We start from the raw sequence: 19,682 nt of genomic DNA on the forward strand, positions 1-19,682 counted from the left end.
GAACACCGAGCAGCTAGCAATAAAGTTTGCTGGCTGCGCGGTAGACAAACGTGTGCAAAACCATTTTTTTGGTGGGGGGGGGGGGTGAGATTGGGAGAGGATGGCCCTTGGCTCTGCTGTCCATGCTTTTGGCTGGGCGAAGATTTCTTCGACCTTGAGCCAGAAAGCAGAGCAGTGACGACACACACATGGGCAGGATCTGTGTATCACTGCCAGAATAGCTTTTGATTTGGGCGTTATTTGTATAGCAGAGGGATTAGTCAGAAGATCCCCATTAATTCCAATGGCAGGCGGCACGGCAGTCCGTCTTAGAGAATAACATAGTGGGGTGTGGCAGTGGCTCTGCCTCTTCTACGAGACCCAGCAACAGTTGCTTATTGGTGTGCTGGGGTCAGGGGGAGGAGTTGTCCAAATCCAGCATTTTCACGAGGAAACTGGCTCGAGAACGTTCCAGTGTAGGTGACAAAATGCTGCAGAACGGTCGTCAGTGAACAGTGAAAAAGTGCGTGAATTGTTTTCAGGTAAGTATTTCTGTGTACCATGAAATTATTTACATTTCTGCTGGATTGATGCATCTGAGTAACGGCCTTTAAGTTTTTCATTGACGCAGCGCGCTGGCTCCGGCAATGTCCTGCTTTGCTTCACACATTGCAGGCCTTGAAAGTGTTCCAATTCCATCCCTATACTATAGATTATTTTTTCTCATATTTTTTCGGCCAAGTACATGATGGTCATGATAATGATATTACACTTTAGAATTAATCAGATACAGAGAAAGACGAAACCCGACTGTCCTCCTGCCCTGAGCCTCAGAGCCTGATGCAAAGCCTCTCCCAGTCACAAAGTCCCTGATTGCCTTGTAGTATTAATTATGTTGAGCCCCTTCCCTCTTGAGTCCCCAAGGCCCAGGCACCCGTGAGTCTTTTAAACCCCTACCCCACCAGCAGTCTGGTTGGTCAAAACAGTGTGCACTGGGAATGCCTTTTTCATGCCACAGAAAGCAAAACAATACATGGAGTCCATTACAGCACTGCACTGTTGTGTAATGTGAAATATTTTTTTTCCAATGTACATTCTTTTCTCAGTTTGCGGTGGCTGTGTGTTACTTTGGATGTGACAACTTGTATTTACTGTGTCACACGCTGCATAGTGACTTTGTTCAATGAACCCCAAATAGTCAAATTCCACGTGAATGGTATTTATGTGCGTGCGGCAAGCCTGCTTGGCCACCCCTGGAGAGATGGAATGTTCCCTTTGGCTTCCGCCCACTGCATCCCTTCCTCCTGCAGAGCCAATTCTGGGCAAATCACTTAATCTACCCGTGCCTATCAAAAAACAAAAAAGAATGTATCATTGTTTAATGTAACTGCTCTGATATAAAGTGCTCTGATGCCTTCGGGCCACATTCAGACTATATAAAACTGCAAACAAACCTGAGAACATTGGAAAAATATGTTTTGCATTAATAATTCAAATTAGTGATTGTTATTTCTTTTTGATACTTTGTCAGTATCAGCTGCCTTAAATCATGTCACAAACGGGCAAACTCAAATATCTGTACTACGGTCTAACAGACTTTTGTAAATCTATGTAGCGCGCCGGTAGGTGCCCGGTGACGTCCTGCCTCGCTTCAGACATCACAGATTACTGAGGCCAGTGAAGTGCCATGCACAGATAAGTCTCATTTGTACCGGAATGATGTCACCCCCAAGTACATAAACTCAGAATGGATGCCTATAATGCAATGCGAATGATGTGTGGATTATTTATTAACACCTGAGAATGAAAACACGCTATTGTTAATGGCCTGAAAATGGCTTACAGCCTAAGTAAAGTGGTTTGACGAAAGCAGGGGATTCCAATGCAAGCCATGTCTCAGGACATAAGCAAAAACACCAGCCAGCTCTGTTCTGCAGAGATTATTGTCCTGATGATATTGAATAATTGTTAAATAAACTGTTTTAAATACGATTTTCCTTCAATTTATTTTGAATGTAGGTGGTGTGAGAGGCTATTATAGACATGTTTCAGAGAAATGCTGTTTGTTTCGTGCAACATCCATTTAAAAAGTTTCTTTTAGATCAAAACAGGACCTCACTTATGAGAAATGTGAGTGTCACAGATTATTTGCAGTAATATTAGTGAGCATTATTGATGTCATAACTCAGAATTTAACAATTGTTTTATTAACCTTCTTGCTTTCTCAAATACGCTTGAAAATGCAACATTTGCCTGCACTTTTTTTCAAACTTTTCTCGGGGGAAACCTTCCTAAACGCCCCTTCTGGCTGTCAAGCTCGCTCGCTGCGTTCGCTCGCCATCGGCCTGTCCTCACAAACTTTTACAACCTACCACTTTCAAATGTCATCAGCCACCACTGTTTAAACTAGAAGCTATTCTTTTGTTAAAATCTGCAGATTATGGAGCAGATGAAGGATTATGTAGCACTTTCGGCGAATCCATAATTATTCGGAAAACGTTGTGTCCGCAGAATTGTATAATTTCAGTGGCACTGCTGTTAGGGTAGATGTTCTCAGGGGTAATCCTACCCACTTTTATACTAGTTCCTGTGTGTCCTAGTACAAACAATCACACAGTGCCATTCACTCACTAAATTCATGATGGAAAAAACCCTTAACCCCTAATGCAGAGCCTGTGTGGCCACCTAGAGGTGTGGCCAGGGAAATGAGCAGTCCTCTCCTCCTTGATCACTCCAAACCAGTTCTGGAGAAGGCCTTCCATCCACTGGATTTGGTGCCTATGTGAATTGTCAGACAAAAGAGAGGCCCTGGTCAGGTGTGAGGTACATTTGTGTGTGACAGGGGAGTCATCTTTGAAGTAAATTAGGTTCCTGGGCATTAAGCTACTGGTCTTCCTGCCAGAGGAACCAAACACCACCCCACACACAGGACATTGTTTCTGCTATATGAGCAACTTTTTTACTTCAGCAGGGCCGTTTACCAGCTGGGTGACAGTTGAAGGCTAATACAAATTGGCCCCCAGAAGCTTCAGGCACCCAAAAGTTAAGAGTCTAAAAGACTCTTTTCCTTAATAGTTATTAAAACTCTGACTTCACCATTGCGATGGAATTTCAATAAACATTAAAACTGTTCTTCAATTATTTTTCCCAGCTGGTCCCTAGCCTGAGATAGCAGAATTATTATTTAATTTTGCTTCACAGTTTTTCTCTGTAGGTCAGCCTGCCATGCTACAGTGAAAATACCTTTTTCGCGCTAATCACTGCTTGAACTTTAAAATATCTACATGTTCTTTTAAATCCCATGCACCCTGCCTAATGGGCTGCAAGGCCTACCTTGTGTTTATTTAGACAGGTCAGACCTCAGGTTTCGACTGGAGCTGCCAGGCTGCAATCATGTTTGCCTGGTCACAGTAGTGGTTGAAACAGTACTGCTGTGATCCGTAGATGACATTTAACTTTACTTGCCATGGGTGTATTTTGGGACACAATAAATTATGGCTTTATAGGAAAGAGAAAAAGGCCAATAAGGATTTTGTCACGTTTTACCTGATTGAGAGGTCACGGTATATCCCCTGGACACTGGAGAGCAGTGCCCCTGAAATCCCAGCAGTAAAATGAATCCCATAAATTGGGGTGGCCAGGCAAAAATTTCACTCTCACACACAAAAGTTAGACTCTTTGTCAGTAAGCGTGCCGTTAGTTATAAATATTACTGAAGCAAATTTAAAATACCAATCTAAGTTAAAAAAATAATATTTAAAAGACAAAAATTTAGATTGCTAACTTAAATGTACTAAAATTTATATTTAAAAAATAAATAACCCTATAATGAAAATAGCCAACAAAATTTTAAATGAACAAACACTTTTCTATCACCTGTAAAAATATGCTAACACCATGAAATATTTCCGTAAACAATAAAATAAACAAACTGACATCAAAAAATAAAAATTGCCCACCCAATACCGTAAGTAAATCAAATAACATAACACGTATGATTTCATAGCTGAGGTCCTGGTCAGTGAAATGATGATCCAAAAAATGCAATCTCTAATAAAAATGGATAAAAAAAGCTGAAAAATGTAACAATAAACCAGAGAAAAATAGATTATTTAATACTACTCCAGTAATTCAAGAATCCATCCAAAACCCGGAAAAGTAGAAAACAAAATACTACAGGAAAGCTGAAAAGTCCTTGAAAGAATAAGTAAAATGTATCCAGGTGACATCCCCCCAAAAAACCTGTTTAAAGAAAACATATATAAACACACCAACATAAACCTGCCTTTGTCCTGCGCTGGCACAGTTTTGGCTGCCTAGCACAAAACAGGCACCCATGCTCGCACCATGTGGAAGAGGTGTGGCGCAGCGGCAAGGGTACTAGAACCACTCTGGGTATGGCTCCGCACTCTGTTACTCTGTCGTTCCAAATTTTTTAAAATATTTCAACAATGTGGTTGGTGCTCCTGTGATACTCCCACTGAGCATGGGAGGATTATAGATAAGACATGCGTGACTTGATCCCAAGCTCCACAATCACAAGGCACTCTGAAATTCCCTTCATACAATGTAAAAAATGTTCTTCACATCTTATTCATGTTATGTTTTCTTTAATTTTCATAATTTCGTTAATTATTTCATCATTAACTTTTCAATAATTCATATCTTGATTCCACAATTTTTGTTATGCCCAATGCATTTCAAGCAAAAATGCCCTTCCTCAGGGGACTTCGTTCTGCAAAATTGAAATAATAATATGTCGGTACATTTTCATTTCGATGTGCAAACAAGTATTACCCGTTCAATGCTAATCAACCTTAGAGCACTTTTTGTTCCTTTTTTTGCCTTACACCTTATAGCCCTTGTGTGAAACACGTTATCTGATTCACCATTCCACAGTGTGTTCATATTCAATCTGTGTGTGTTTTCACTTACATGTGTTCAGTCACTGGCTTTCGCTTGAGATTTTTCAATACTTGTTCATAGCTGTGAACAATAAATAAAGTACTACTTTTACTCACAGTGTCCAAAATCTAATGTGGGAACCCACGATGTCTATCTTGCTTTAAAATCTTACCGAATAAACTCCGGACCACGGGGTTCATTGTTCGATCCCCGGTGCCGGCGGCAGGTTAGCCCAGCACCATGTGACTCTGGGCAATAGCTAGCTTAATCTTCCCAACGGCTCCCAGCACAGGGACACCACTCAGGGGGTAGCTGTGCGCTTTACAAATGCTGGTATGATTATTTCATTCTGGTGCAAGAGTGCCAGTGTTACATGCAGGATTGTTTTTGTGTAGGAAGAGGCACCTTCCTGCACAAAAATCATCCTGAGAGGCATTTTTTCTCTTACTAATGCAGCACACATAGAAAGAGGAAGCATCAAGTCGAAATAAAGATATTTCTCCATGTAACACCTCCCCTGAGAAGGTGTATCTTTTTGGCACATTCCCAGGTCTACCACTTTTGGAAAATCTGGGTAAGGTTAAAAAACCATGGGAGTTGTGTGGGAATACCCATGCAACACCTGTGGAACACCTTCCTAAGGCTGGGTAGCGCAACACAGTGATCTGTGCTGCATTGCGTTACTCCATATTCATGAAACCACTCAGGGCCACACAAAGTGGCCTTTCGTAGCTACATAAATCTCATTTTGAGTTATGTCAAGTATTGTAGTGTAGTTCCTATATTCCCAATAGGCTCTGCGCATTGGAATAAAATATCCTATAGATGTGACGTAGGACTTATGTCTACTAGGTCGCTATCGAATATATTAAACTTAATTGTGAGTGCCAGCTAGCTCAGAACTCACTAGAAACTTTCTCGAGTTCACAAGAAGGGATTTAGTTTCTGACAACCGCATAAACATGACAACCTTGTTTCCCCATGATAAAACTGATCTTCAGAGTCGTGGAAACAATAGATAGATATTTTACTCAGTCGTTCGTGCATGCTTCATTTCACCAGAGGTGCAGAGGAATAGAGATACGGGCGTTTTCAATAAAAGTATTTATTAAACAGTCTTCTTTCTCATGCAGAAGAAATGAACTGCTACAATCGCGATACTGGTTGTAAAGTATAATGCGTACAGTAAAAAGAGTATTATAAAATAATACTGTAAAAGCATTGTATGGTTCCTAGACCATATATAAATACATACATAAATAACAAAAGGCTAAAAAGACCTCAACTGGTGCTCCTAAAATACGCCTACCCCGATGTACCTAACCTAAGTCTAGTACGAGGGAAGAAGTAAGTGTGGTGTAGCATAAGTTTAATATTCTTTTTGCCAAGAATCTATCCAAGATTTCTCTTAGGGTCTAATCAGCTTCGTACCTTGGTTTTAGAATGAAGGAGGTCAGTCTCAGGACTCGATTTCCCAACAACCCGCTTGGGTAGCTTGGAAATACTGGAGCTGGATTTCTCGGCAAGAGAATAGACAGCATCTCTCTCAGTGCGTCTGCTGGAGGGTCGGCTTCTTTCGGCACTTGCTGTAGCAGGATGCGTCGGGGAAGTAGATAGTCGAACTGCTCCAAACCACCGTGTGTTTTCTAAGGCAAGTGTGGGCATATTTATACCTTGAAGGTGCCGAGATTGATGTAAAGGTGGACATAATAATGTCATCAAAGAGTCTCAGTTCTTTGAAAACTCCATGAGTTCTTGAATAAATCAATATTCAAGCAAGGGCAAGTCCCTAGCTGCTGAAGCCGAGTTTTCCAAGAAGTCGTGTGGATTCTGAACTAGTGGAAGTAGCCCTACCGCATTTGGACTGCATGAGCTATGTCTAAATATGGTTATGATTTCTATGCCTATATAAGTATACAGTGATTTATACCTATACAAGGGCATGAATTGGGAAAATTACACTAAGGTCCTAAAATTTTCTACAACACCCACTCCTCTTTATTATTTTCGACGTTACTAAATCCAACCATTAAAACATATCTAAAGTATGTGTTTACAATCCCACCCAAAAATACATAAAAATGTATTTGAAAAATGGTTGCACACAAAAAAATGAGCATTTGTATGGTACTGTACGTATTTTAAAAGCAATGATTTCATTACAATCATGTAGCATGTTGTTAGTATTGCTAACTGAATGAATCATAAAAAAATTACATTTATGAAATGGCTCTAAATACAGACAAAAGGTCGAGACCATCCCATAGCAGAATATATGAACTATTTTGGTTTCTTGATAAGGTCAATATTGTTTCTAGGAAGTGTTCAAAGAATTCTTGTTCTCTAAGAATAGGTCTACTGTAAGCAGATTGCTTTGTGCCAAAGTTCATTTTTGGAAAAAAGTCAAATCAAATCGTAGAAAAATAGAGTTCCAAAGCTAGAAGTGTTTGTTTTGAAAAACGAAGGTCTAATTCAAAGCTGATAGAACGCTGTGTGCTAACTTTAGAAGTTATTCTCGGTGTCAGGAGAAAACATTAAATCGTCTAGGCTGGCAAAGAAATCATCTACCACAGTAGATGAAAGTTGAACCACTTCATTAAGTAGATCAATCGTACACAGATGAGAAGCATCGACGTCAGCGTCAGTCGCGTTAGCAATGTTCGCAGTAGATGGTACCTGGGTGCCTGTTGGTCCGCGTACCTTACCTTCAGCTGGAATTGCCGGTGAGATCTCTATGAATGCCGTAATCAGGATTGGTAGCCGTTGGGGGCAACAAAATACATGAGCCGTTATAGGGCCCAGGAAGGCGTCAACATCCGTTGACATTGCTGATGGAAGTGTTAGACAGATATCCAACACGCATTCCTCTCCACAAAGCAGGCATTGTAGAACAGGTAAGATGCAATCTTGCCAGATTGGTCTGAATGACAGGAACCACGTGGTATTCAGATCTCTCAAACGAGCCAAGCCAAGAATATGTGTTATCCGTTCACGATACTGCATTGCCAGAAGAGCGTTCTCCATGGTAATCTGGGTATCGCTGGTGACCGGACTTGCCATAACGGAGCAAGAGGAATAAAAATAGTATCCCTGCTACGAGTCCCAAAATGAGAGGCAGGCCGCCGAATACAGAGTACACGAAGTTAGGAAAAATGCCCAGGACTGCTTCAAACGGTGCTAACAGTCCCGAAAAAATAGTCTTAAATACATGTACAATACCACTGGTATCAGACATGTTTAAGATACGACCTAACATTTCTGCTAAATGTATGGGGCAGTTTGTTGATAATAAGGCATGTATCTCTGCAGAGAACCTTGCAACTTGCAGATCCTACGTCTCTCTGGACGAGGTCAGTGGCACAGTTTTTTGTAAAAGAATGGCTTTCATTCTGCTTAAAGTATCAATTTGTATAGAAGAGATGTTCAGTGAAGGCCATAGTGGCAACTCCCCGTCTGTCTTAGTTTATGGAACCAATACTTGCATACAACAAGTGACCCTGGCTGACACACTAACAAGATAGGCTATTCCTGGCATCATTCCACAACAGCTGTGATCATTCAGCATTCTGTAGCTCCCATCGGAAACCTGCCTAAAAATTGGATCTATCACTGCTGCCGGGGAACCCTGCAGGTGGCATGATAAGTTGTTCGAAGAACCATCACAGGCTCCATGTAAATTACTGCCTTGACAAAGAAGTGTACTGCTCAATGGGGTTTTGCAACTTTTACCACTAAGAAATACCTCCTTTTCCCCATTGAGTGGTGCAAGTGTGACGCACTGTCCTCATAAATATGGCCCTAAGTTTAAAATTGCCTTTTCTGATCGAAGACCTGCAATAGGAACAGCAACACCAAATTCGATGACTAGCCCAACATACCTAAAAAGACTACAAAAATGGGGGGAAATGGCTGAATAATGCAAATAAAAAAATACTTCCATCCTACAGAAATTAATCAAACCATGTAATTTACTTATTAATGTTTATGAAATCATAAATAAGCTTAGATACATGTTGTATTTAAAACTGAAAGTGTACAAACCATTTAAGTATAAATATGTATAAAAAATACTGATAAAAATATATAACCACATTTTTCAGAGCTTTCATAATGTTATAATGTTCAAGAAATGTAAGTAATATAAACAAATCCATTTGTTAAATATACTGTACATGCATAGCTACAAATAAAAATTTATTTACATGTGCAATTGTAATTAATCTGAAGTTAAAACAATTTTTTCTTGTAAATAAAAAAAATAGAAAAACTTGTAATTATAGAAAAACAATGCACACCAAAATTAAAAAATGTATGAATTAAAAGAGATGTCTAGAAAATGTATAGAATAAAATCTTTAAAAGATATCTTACAAAAACTATATTAATAGGCAAACAATAGTTTATACTATAAACTGCTATTAACGTCCAAAACAAAACTGCAAACAAATTTCAATAGGTTATAGATATAAGATTTACTATTGCCAATAAAACATAACAAAGCTAGAGAAAGTGTTTTACTGAGTAGAAAGTTTAATTTACTGCTTCCATTCCAATCTTTACCACCTTGGGGAAAAAAACTTTGGGCGTGGGCAGATTTACTATTCCCACTCCAACTGAAAGGATATTGAGCAAAAGTTTTGTATTTGAGAGGGCCATATTTACTAGTCCCACGCCAAACTCAACCACAATGAGGAAACTGTTGGACTTTGGAGGATTTAGATTTACTATTCGCTCTACAAGTTTAACCACAGTGGGGAAAGTGTTGGGCTTTGGGGTGTCGGATTTACTATTCTGACTCCAAACATATCCATATTGGAAAAAGTGTTGGACTTTGTATAGTTCAAATTTGTTATTCCTACTGTACACTTAACTACATTGGGAAATTGTTGAACTGGTAGGGGTGTTCGTTCATATTTACTATTCACTCTCCAAACCTAATCACATTGGCGAAAGTGTTGGTCTTTGGGGGGGCTGAGATTTAGTATTCCAGCTCAAAAGTTAACTACATTAGGTAAAGTGTTGAGCTTTGGGGGGGGGGGGGGTTAAAAGGTTATAATCCCTCTCCAAACTTAACCACATTGGTGAACGTGTTGGACCTTGAGGATTTCCTATATACCGTACCCACTCTGAATGTAACCACAGTGAGGGAAGTGTTTAACTTTGGGGGTGGTTATATTTACTATTCCCACTTCAAACAAAATCACATTGCAAAAGGTGTTGGACTTTATGTGGGTTACATTTTTACTATTTCCATTCCAACTAAACCACATTGTGGAAAGTGTTGGACATTTGAGGGTTAGAATTTACTAATCCCACTGTTGGACTTTTCATCGTTCATATTTAGTATTCTCAGTCGAAACATAACCACATTTTAGAAAGTGTTGGACTTTGAGGATTTTATATTCACTACTGCCACTCCAAACTAAACTAAATTTTGAAGGTATTGGAATTTGAGGGGTTTCAAATGTATTATTGATACTCCAAACATAATTAGAGTGGCGAAAGTGTTAGACTTTTGAGGGTTAATATTCCCACTCCAAACTCAACAAGATTTGTGTACGTTTTGAGGCCTCATTTAAGAGGTTTTGTCATAGGGCAGGGCTGCAATGAATCTTGCTACGCTGCCCTACATCAAAACAAAAGGGCAGGAATGCGCCGTATCTATGTGATACGGTGCATTCCTATCCTCTTCCCCAGCGCCGGTGCAGAATGGGCTGCCATGCCCCAACCCAGGCACCAGTGGCAGCTCCTTCGCTAAGGCGGAGGAGCGTCGTCCTACTGCTTTGAAGCAGTGCAAAAAATTTAAAATAAAATTATAATAATGGAATGTTATTATCAGTTTATTTTGTCCCTCTGCTGCAGCTTTGCGTGATGGGGCAGGTTGGGGCTGCTCTGCTCGCAGGGCAGGGGAGGAGTGGTGGCACTCTCCTAATTGAGCAACGACTGCTTGGCCAGCCAAAACAGACTTACGCACTTTGCATGTTCTCCATGCAGGCTGCATTACAGCCTGCTTGGAGAACATGACCAGGCCTCCAGTACCTGGCTGAGCGCCGAACCGCAGCACTCATTTCTATCACAATGCTGCATTGCAGCATTGTGATTTGTCAGAGGCGCCGGTGTGCTTACCAATCACAGCGCTGCATTGCTGCATTGTTATTGGTCAGGGGAGCTTGGTTGCCTGCTTCCTGTTCCGATGGAGAGAGTGAGACGCGGTGGTAAGGTAGGTTTTTAATTTTTTTAATAATCCCATTAAAACCCCCTGCCCCTCGCCCCGCCCTGCCTGATCTGTGCCGGCCGCTACTGGAAGGCACCCTTGCTTGCGTTGCGGGCTGATTGATTTTGTGCAGGAAGGGACACCTTCCTGCACAAAATCAATCCATTCAGGTGATTTCCTTATTCTATGTGTGCTGAAAGAATGAAAAAGGAAAAATTGTGGAGAAATGAAAACATTTCTCCTTGTTGCGCCTCCCTATCGCCACCCCTGGGGTGTTGTTAGATTTTCGTAAATCTGGGAATGTTTCCGTGGGTGTTGCATGGGAACACCCACAACAACACCCATGGAAAGCCCCTTTCACACAGTGTTCTACTTGATTAGGGCACATATTAACAAGGCCATGAACAGCCACATAAAGTGGCTTTATGTAGGCTTGTAAATATGCCGGGGCACATTGTGCCACCAGATGATCAAAAAAGTGACGTTCTGGTTCCGCAAGGAGCCTCATAAATTAGGTCTTTTGGTAGGTGCATAATTATTATTACCATTACACAGGTAACCACAATGGGGAAAGTATTGGACTTTAGGAGATTCAGAATTAATAATCCCACTCACATCTATACACTTGGGTGAAAGTGTTGGGGATTTCATATTTATACTATACTTAGTGCAAACATAACCACATTAAGGAAAGTGACAGACTTTGGGGGGGTTCAAATGTACTATTCCCATCTCACACATAACCACATTGAGGAAAGAGTTGGACTTTGAAGTTGTTAGATTTATTATTCCCACTCCACACTTAACCACACTGGGGAAAGTGATGAGGTTAGTGGGGATTCAGACTTACTGTTCCCACTCCACTGAACTTTGGAGGTGAGGTCAGATTTACTATTCCCACCCCAAACGTATCCACATTAGTGAAAGTGCTAGAGTTTTAGAAATCAAAATTTATATACTCCCACACAATTTTAGGACATATCCTAAAAAGAAAACATTACAGAAGGTCATTTTAAGTATTCCCAAAAAGTAAATCATATAATTATAAATATAAATAAGGTAAATTGTGAAGACTATAAAACAAAGTATTGTAATTTTGAAATTGACACATATAGTTCAATTTAATCAAATTATTGTTGAAATACAAAAATAATAGTCAAAAAATTAATAGTATTCTAAATTTTAAATCTAAATTACATATGTATTTCTTTTACTGCAAAAATAATTAATACAAATAATTTAATATTCAAGGAAACAAAAATGTTAAACATACGTATTACAAATTTTAAAAGATAGATAGATAAAAATATGAAAATTATGTTTTCATTATTTAGAAACATTACTTATAAAATGAGAAACTTAATGAAATAATAAAAAAGTAAGATATAGGGCCAGATGTACGATCATTCATTTTTGCGAGTCGCAAATTGCGACAAATTGTGACTCGCAATTTGTGACTCGCAAAAATGAATGTACAACAGTGTTTCAGACACTGTTTGTGATTACCAATGGCGTCCCAAATTGCGTGCCTCATATATATTCATGAGGCTGTCACAATTTGCGACCCCATTGGAAATGGCTCGCACTCATAGGGATGGTGGCCTGCTGGGGTTAGCAGACCGCAATGTTTGTGACTGCTTTTTTAATAAAGCCATTTTTTTTTAAATACAGACCGTTTTCCTTAAAGGAATATGGGATGCATTTAAAAAAAGAAAAATGAAACTTTTCAGTTTCATTTTTTAATAGCAAGCAGTGTTCCCTGGGACTACTGCCTGCTCTTAAAAAACATTTTGCACCCATTCACAAAGGTCAAGGGGTCCCCTGGGGACCCCTTCCCGTTTGTGAGTGGCTTACCACCCTTTAGAAAAAGGTAGCAAACTGCGAGTGTTTTGCGACCACAAATGCGGTCGCAAAATAATCTAACATGCCATTTTCACTAGCTATTAGGAATGGATGCCCTTGGCACGCCCCTTCCTAATAGCGAGTCGCAAATCTTATTTTGCGAGTCGCTAATATGTTAGCAAGTCGCAAAATATGGTTTGTACATGGGGCTGACCTTATTGCGGTCGCAAATGGGCCAAATTCCCGTTTGCGATTGCAATAAATGGTTGTACATCTACTCCATAATTTCATTAAAAAAACTTAATATGAAAAAATCACACAACAATTTTAAACATAACAAATCTGTAAAATGAAAACTTGTTGTTTACTCTTCGCTCTATTCCCTTGTAAACCAAACATTCTGCTCCTAAAATTATTATCCAAAAGAAAAGCCATGTTAAAAGCCAATATAATATATTAATGTCAAAAATACACAAAATACACATAACAAACTAAGTAAATTACAATGATAGAACACACAAAAATATTGTTAAGGAGAGCATTAACAATATTTTCAAAAACGAGAATCTTCCCTGGGATATTCTGACCCATGATATTTTTTACATCATGATATTTAAGAGACAATGCTTGTGCATACCCACAATTTTTGTCACAACATCATGAAGAATATTAGGACAGACAGCCGCAATGTGCCACCTTTCTTTCTGCCTTTGTTTGCACTTCGACTGAAGACAGAATAGTCTGATTCCCATAAAAAGGAGACCATATTCATATAAGCTCTCTCTACAAGACACAGGAAAATACATGCCAATCAACACTGCACCTGTACTCCCAATTTCCCACTGTTACCGGGCAGCTGTTTGCTGCAGCCTGCGAAATCCACAAGACCGTCTCTACGTTGACTCATTATCTATAAGGAATCTGCCCGCCTCCAAAGGGCTTTTGCAGCACAGTGCTCTGAGTCAGTAAATGTACTGGACCTCGCCACTCCAACATACTCTAGGAGAGGTTTTCCATCAACATACCTAGTTGCCACATAGCAGGTCCTGAGAAGTCACACCCATGCCAATCAAGTGTCTACATCCACTTTGATACTTACCTATGTCTGATGACCTGACAACATACTTCACTAAACTGTGGCAAGTGGTCATGAACCCCATCAACTCCGATGTCAGCTCAAGATCCATGAGTCACATTGGCTCCCATACCAGCACAGGGTCCATGAGGTACATCGGCTCCCATACAAGCTCAGGTTCCATGAGGTACATCGGCTCTCATACCAGCTCAGGGTCCATGAGGCACATCGGCTCTCATGTCAGCTCAGGGTCCATGAGGTACATCGGCTCCCATACCAGCTCAGGGTCCATGAAGTACTTCGGCTCCTGTACAAGCTCTGGGTCCATGAGGTACATTGGCTCCCATACCAGCCCAGGCTCCATGGGCCACCACTAGCGCCTATGCTAGCTCAGGCTCCATGAGCCGCATCGGCTTCCACAACTGCTCACTCCATGTGACCCTTTTTCTCCCACATCAGATCAGGCCCCATGAGCCATATCAGCTCCTGTGCCAGCATAGGCTCAATGGAGCACATTTGTTCCCATACCAGCTCACGTTCCATGTGCCACATTTGCTCCAATGTCAAATCAGGCCCCATGAGCCATATCAGATCCCACACCAGCACAGGCTTAATGAAGCACATTGGCTCCCTCAGGCTCCCTCAGGCCCCATGTGCTGCATCGGCTCGCATGCCACCTCTGCTCCATGAGTCACATCCGCTAAGATGCTAGCACAGGCTCCGTATACCTGCATCGGCAGTTAACACAGCACTGTGACTCACTGACCTGAGGTACGAGCCTGTCCACCCTGCACAAATGTAGGCTCCCAAAATGGGTTTGCTACCCATGTAAGAAGAAGCAAGGACTCCCACTGCTCTATGCCAGACCACACATGTACACCTCACCACGTTGAGAGCAACCTCTCACTGTCGAACCCCATTCATGAGACCTCATCGTAATCAGGGGTTGCTGGGCCACAACCCTGGGAGTTGTGGCTATTTGCCACTGCTGACCCACTGCCTGTCTTACTATGGTTCTGCAAGCTTGGCAAAGTAAAACCATTTCTGTACTTGACTCTCAGTGGCAAAGAGGGCGAACAGCTCATGAATCAATACCAACCACCGAGCTAGGAAATAAGATTGATGCCCAGTCCAGTGCTTCCCTTTGTAGAAAAGATAAGCACATGATTATACAGAAAACATAGAAATCCACTACACATTCAATAATGCAGAACTCATGGGTGCAAGTCTCAGGTGCCTCTGCCGACTTATCCAATAACTATTACTCCTGTCCGTGACTGGGTCCCACCCTTCTCTGGGTTCCTCCCGCAGGTTCAGAGGACAAGGTAACTTCTATAGGTGCTGTTCGTGCACTCCACCTACTTAACCTCAGCACTCACTTTCTTGGGTCTAGGAACACTTAATCTCTCACCCAGTTAATAGGAACAGTGTTAGGCCATGTTCATCCATCCCTTGACAGCAGGATCTCATTAGTAACAGAAAACGTACAGGTGGCATACACCAGTCTTCAAAGGAGCTGTAAGAAACAGGTGGTTGCAGCAGTAACAGATTCTTCGTCAGTGGTCCTCTTCCAGGTGGCTGGCTGTCAATCGCGCCTCACTCTGACACTCCAGTGGGTATTTCACTCAATGCGTGACTCACTCCAAAACTCTGGTGGGTACCTGACTCATAGGGCCTGATTACGATGTTGGGTGGAAAGCCTCCGAATGGCATTCGGTTAGTCCGCATCCGATTCGGAAAGCCATCCGACTGACCAATTAGGATATTCGGAAATCATTGGGACTTTCCGACTTGGTTCCGAACGGCATTCGGAGTAACCGAGTCATTTGAAGCCGACTAATACTGGTCTATGGAGCGAATTTCCGACTGACGTATTACGATGTCGAATTTGGACAGCCTTTCCGAATCGGTTTTCCGAATCCTAATTTGGGGGCCTGTAACAGGCCTCCTTTCACCTGGGGCTCTCCGGATGGGGTCCGTAGGGGTACCCATTGGATACATCTTCAATACCATGCACAGTGTGGCAGGCACCATGGGGTGCTGGCCACAGGGAGCACAATTTTCCTCACCCACCCCTTTTTACAATGAGAGCCTGTGTAGACGGTCGGAACACAGACTCACATTAAAGTCAGTGGGAGTCCGACCAAACAGTGTTCGGAACCATTGTAATTGGTCGGTAAGACTCCTGATTCTGATTCAAAAAAGAAACCATTCCGAGACCGAGTTGGTCAAAATGCTTTACGACCGACATCATAATGAGGCCCATAATGTGGTTCACTCCACTTGGTGCTCTGGAATGGTCCTTACCCAAAAGCACACTTGGGCCATGCTGTGGCCGTGCAGTTCCCTTGGGCACATGGACCATCAGCAGGCACTTATCCTTGCTTCATTTGGACCTACCACTCAGGCACACGGCTCCAGGTGTCTTGGTAAATACAATGGGGATAAGTGACAAAGATCGCCCTTACTCGGACAGACCCTACACTATGATCAATTACAGAAGTCCCTTCCACAATCAGCTTGCTTATAGGCAGGATATCTTGGTACTCCGTACAGGCAGTAATTCCTCCTTTAGATCGAACTCCATCTGCACATCTGCACAGTTCATTTACAGACATTTAACTGTTGTTATGTGCTAGTAAAAAATAACATGGTACAGCCTTACCCAAGATGTTGTTAGCAAACCAGACTGCTGCGCTGTCTAGTAGGCTTCGACCTAACAAATGCAGATAAAGAGAGACATGGAGGGCGAAATGAAGGAAAAGAGAGACACAGGAAAAACATCAACACAAATGACAGCAGGCAGTAATGCCCTGATCAATATTTAGCAAACACTGGCTCAGTGAGTGATGTAATATGGCCATAACAACACGTTATAAATGATATTGCATATGGACACTTCAAATAAATGTATAAACCAGTTTTGGCGGGACAATCTGCTCCACTTGACCAAAGAATGCAGTCTCACGTTGCAGATGACGTCCACCACGGTGTCTATGCAGGATGCCGAAATCAGGCCAGGACTGTCACTTGCTGGGCTCCAAGGAAATAGCACACAGAAGGTGAAGAGCAGAGGTGACAAGGAAGAACACGTGTAAGAATGCGAGGAAATGTCTCAGACTACAGTTCAGGCAGGGGGCAGAGAGCGAGAGAGAGAAACAAGAGAAAAAGAGACGAAGAAGAAGAGGAAAAGGAAAGCATATGAGAGAAGGACTTATGTTTCAAAAATGGGCGAGTAAGGCATTTAGATATGTTGAAACATTATGTGTAGAAGCACTGACTCAGTTATTACAGGTGTCATTATACCATGGGTTGTTAGTAGGAATGACTGTTACTCAGTTGTGGGCAAAATTATGTTATATGAAAACAGAGCTCTCTGCTTACTCGGATTTTCAACATCTTCAGTATTATGTGACTAACATTACGTCTAGATATTTAAACCTGAAATATTGTTTGTGCATTCCAATTCATTATGAACGTAATACTGTTTGTTAAATGGTCTGTGTGCATGCTGTAGTCTTATTACTACTATTATAGACTTTACAGCTTGCCATTTCCTTTTTGTTTAAGGACCGTGTTTGTGTTGAGGACAGCACTTGGTACGGAGTGTTATTATTCGAGATGATTGCTATTTGCATAAACCTATTGGGCCTCGCATTTGGAACACTTAATTTTATGAAAAGTGTTTGTTTTGTTTTGCTCAGCGCTGGCAACAAATTCTGTTAGATGTAATGATCAAGACGCACGTCATTCACAGAACTGATTGCATACGCATGTATGCGCCAATACTTGTGAACCATACGTGTCTTTGTTTAATCGATCTATGTGTGTGTGTAATAATTAATGCACACTAATGCTAAGAGTTCAATGTGTCTTGTAGCACTGTATAATACACGTTCTGCATGAATTTTGAAGCACGACCCAGGTGCCTATCGTGCATACAAGATTGTGGATGATTTATAATGCATATGACCTGGTATTGATGAAGGCCATTCGTTTTGTTTTCTTTGAGAATTTTTATTTATGAGTTATTCTATGAAGCCTATTGCAAAATAGCACAGATGCGAAAGAGGCATTCTATTGGATGCCAGTGCTTGTTTCTCTTGATGTAGATGAGAGAGTATGAAGAGCCCATTTGAGTGCCAGGTGATATGCTAATAGAGAGTGTATGTCAAATTGTGAGGATGGTGTAGTGTCCCAGGAGTGTCTCTATACTTATCTGTTGACATTTATATATGACACGGAACCCATATCTGCCATTTTGTCCAGGGCAGAGGTATCTGCTTCAGTCCACTCAGTGGAATTCAGGGCAGAAACATAATGTCAGTCTGTAGGCAGTGCTTTTGTTCAAGGAAGAGAGCTGTCTGCTGCTATTTTCATGCTACCTAATATGGGGAAACAGTTCCACAGATAATTTAAGGCTGGGCTTATTTTTTGCGGCAATAGCAATGGGATAGTAAGTCATGCCTTTATTGATTACCAATAAGTACATCAATAATCTAGCTTTTGTTTGAACTGGTACAAAATGCACTCTGAGACTGCTGCCAATTGCCACCATTATGTGTACAAAAATATGATGGATGGAAAGATTGAATTAAGCTCAGCCACTGGTAATTATTCAGGGACACATTCCATTCTATCATTTTACACACCATGCCACTTCAGTTTGACTCAGCAATATGCAAATCAGTCTTGACCCTCCTCCTATAGGCACAGTTCAGAGTAAACGTCCAGGAAAGGTCTACCCTGAACCAGAATACAAGCAACCCAGGTCCAGTTTCGCTTTAGTTAGGGCTTGGTTTCAGTGTGCACAGGACCCATGTCTGGGCATACCCAACACGCTAAAGGATACAAAAAAGTGATGGATGGAATGCTTGAACTAATCTCAGCCACTGGTAATTACTAGGGCCTCATCCCAATCCGTTGTTATTTGGCACGCCACGCCTCCTCAGTATATGCAAATCAGTCAAATCAACACCAGCATATCCTCTGTCCATCAAGTTTGAGTTACCGAAGTTAACCTCTGCGATTCTAGAGAACCCTCAGGCAAAGCCCCCAGCCCAAACTGGGCCCTATGGACCTCTATGAGCGTAATCCAGATTTCAAGACCCCTGTTATCACCTATGCCATTAATTCTGCCAGTAACTCGATAATTCCATCCTCATGGCATACAGGTGTAATTCAGACCCCATCCCCATGATATTGCAGCATAGATTTTTTAATTTTGTGCACAGAAATTTAAATTTTGTGACATTATTGCGGTAATTTATTTTACCCGTAATCATTCCTTTTCAGCCTCAAATCAATGGAAACTGTTTTAGCAGAGTATTCCACTTTGAAATAAGCATGTGGGCGGACGCAAATAGATTTAGTTTTCTCTAGAGAGCAGTGACGTGGATTTATCTTCCCAATGATAAATGGTCTTTCAAAGAAAGCAAAATTAGCAGCAATGCATCATTTCATGGAAAACATTTTCTTTACTTTAAATCAAGCAACTACTCAATTTGTTACGGGTGAGAGGTGGCCTGCCCATGGGAAAAACAGATTCACACTTACAAACGTCTGAAATGGGGCCAAGGCCATTTCATGACTGACTCGTTCTGCTCCTTTTGAGGCCAGGTCCTTGTGAAAAATCACTCTATTTCTGTTTTATGCTCTGCCTGGGCGG

The sequence above is a fragment of the Lissotriton helveticus genome, chromosome 10 (assembly GCF_964261635.1).
Source record: "Lissotriton helveticus chromosome 10, aLisHel1.1, whole genome shotgun sequence".
NCBI classification, from domain to species: domain Eukaryota; kingdom Metazoa; phylum Chordata; class Amphibia; order Caudata; family Salamandridae; genus Lissotriton; species Lissotriton helveticus.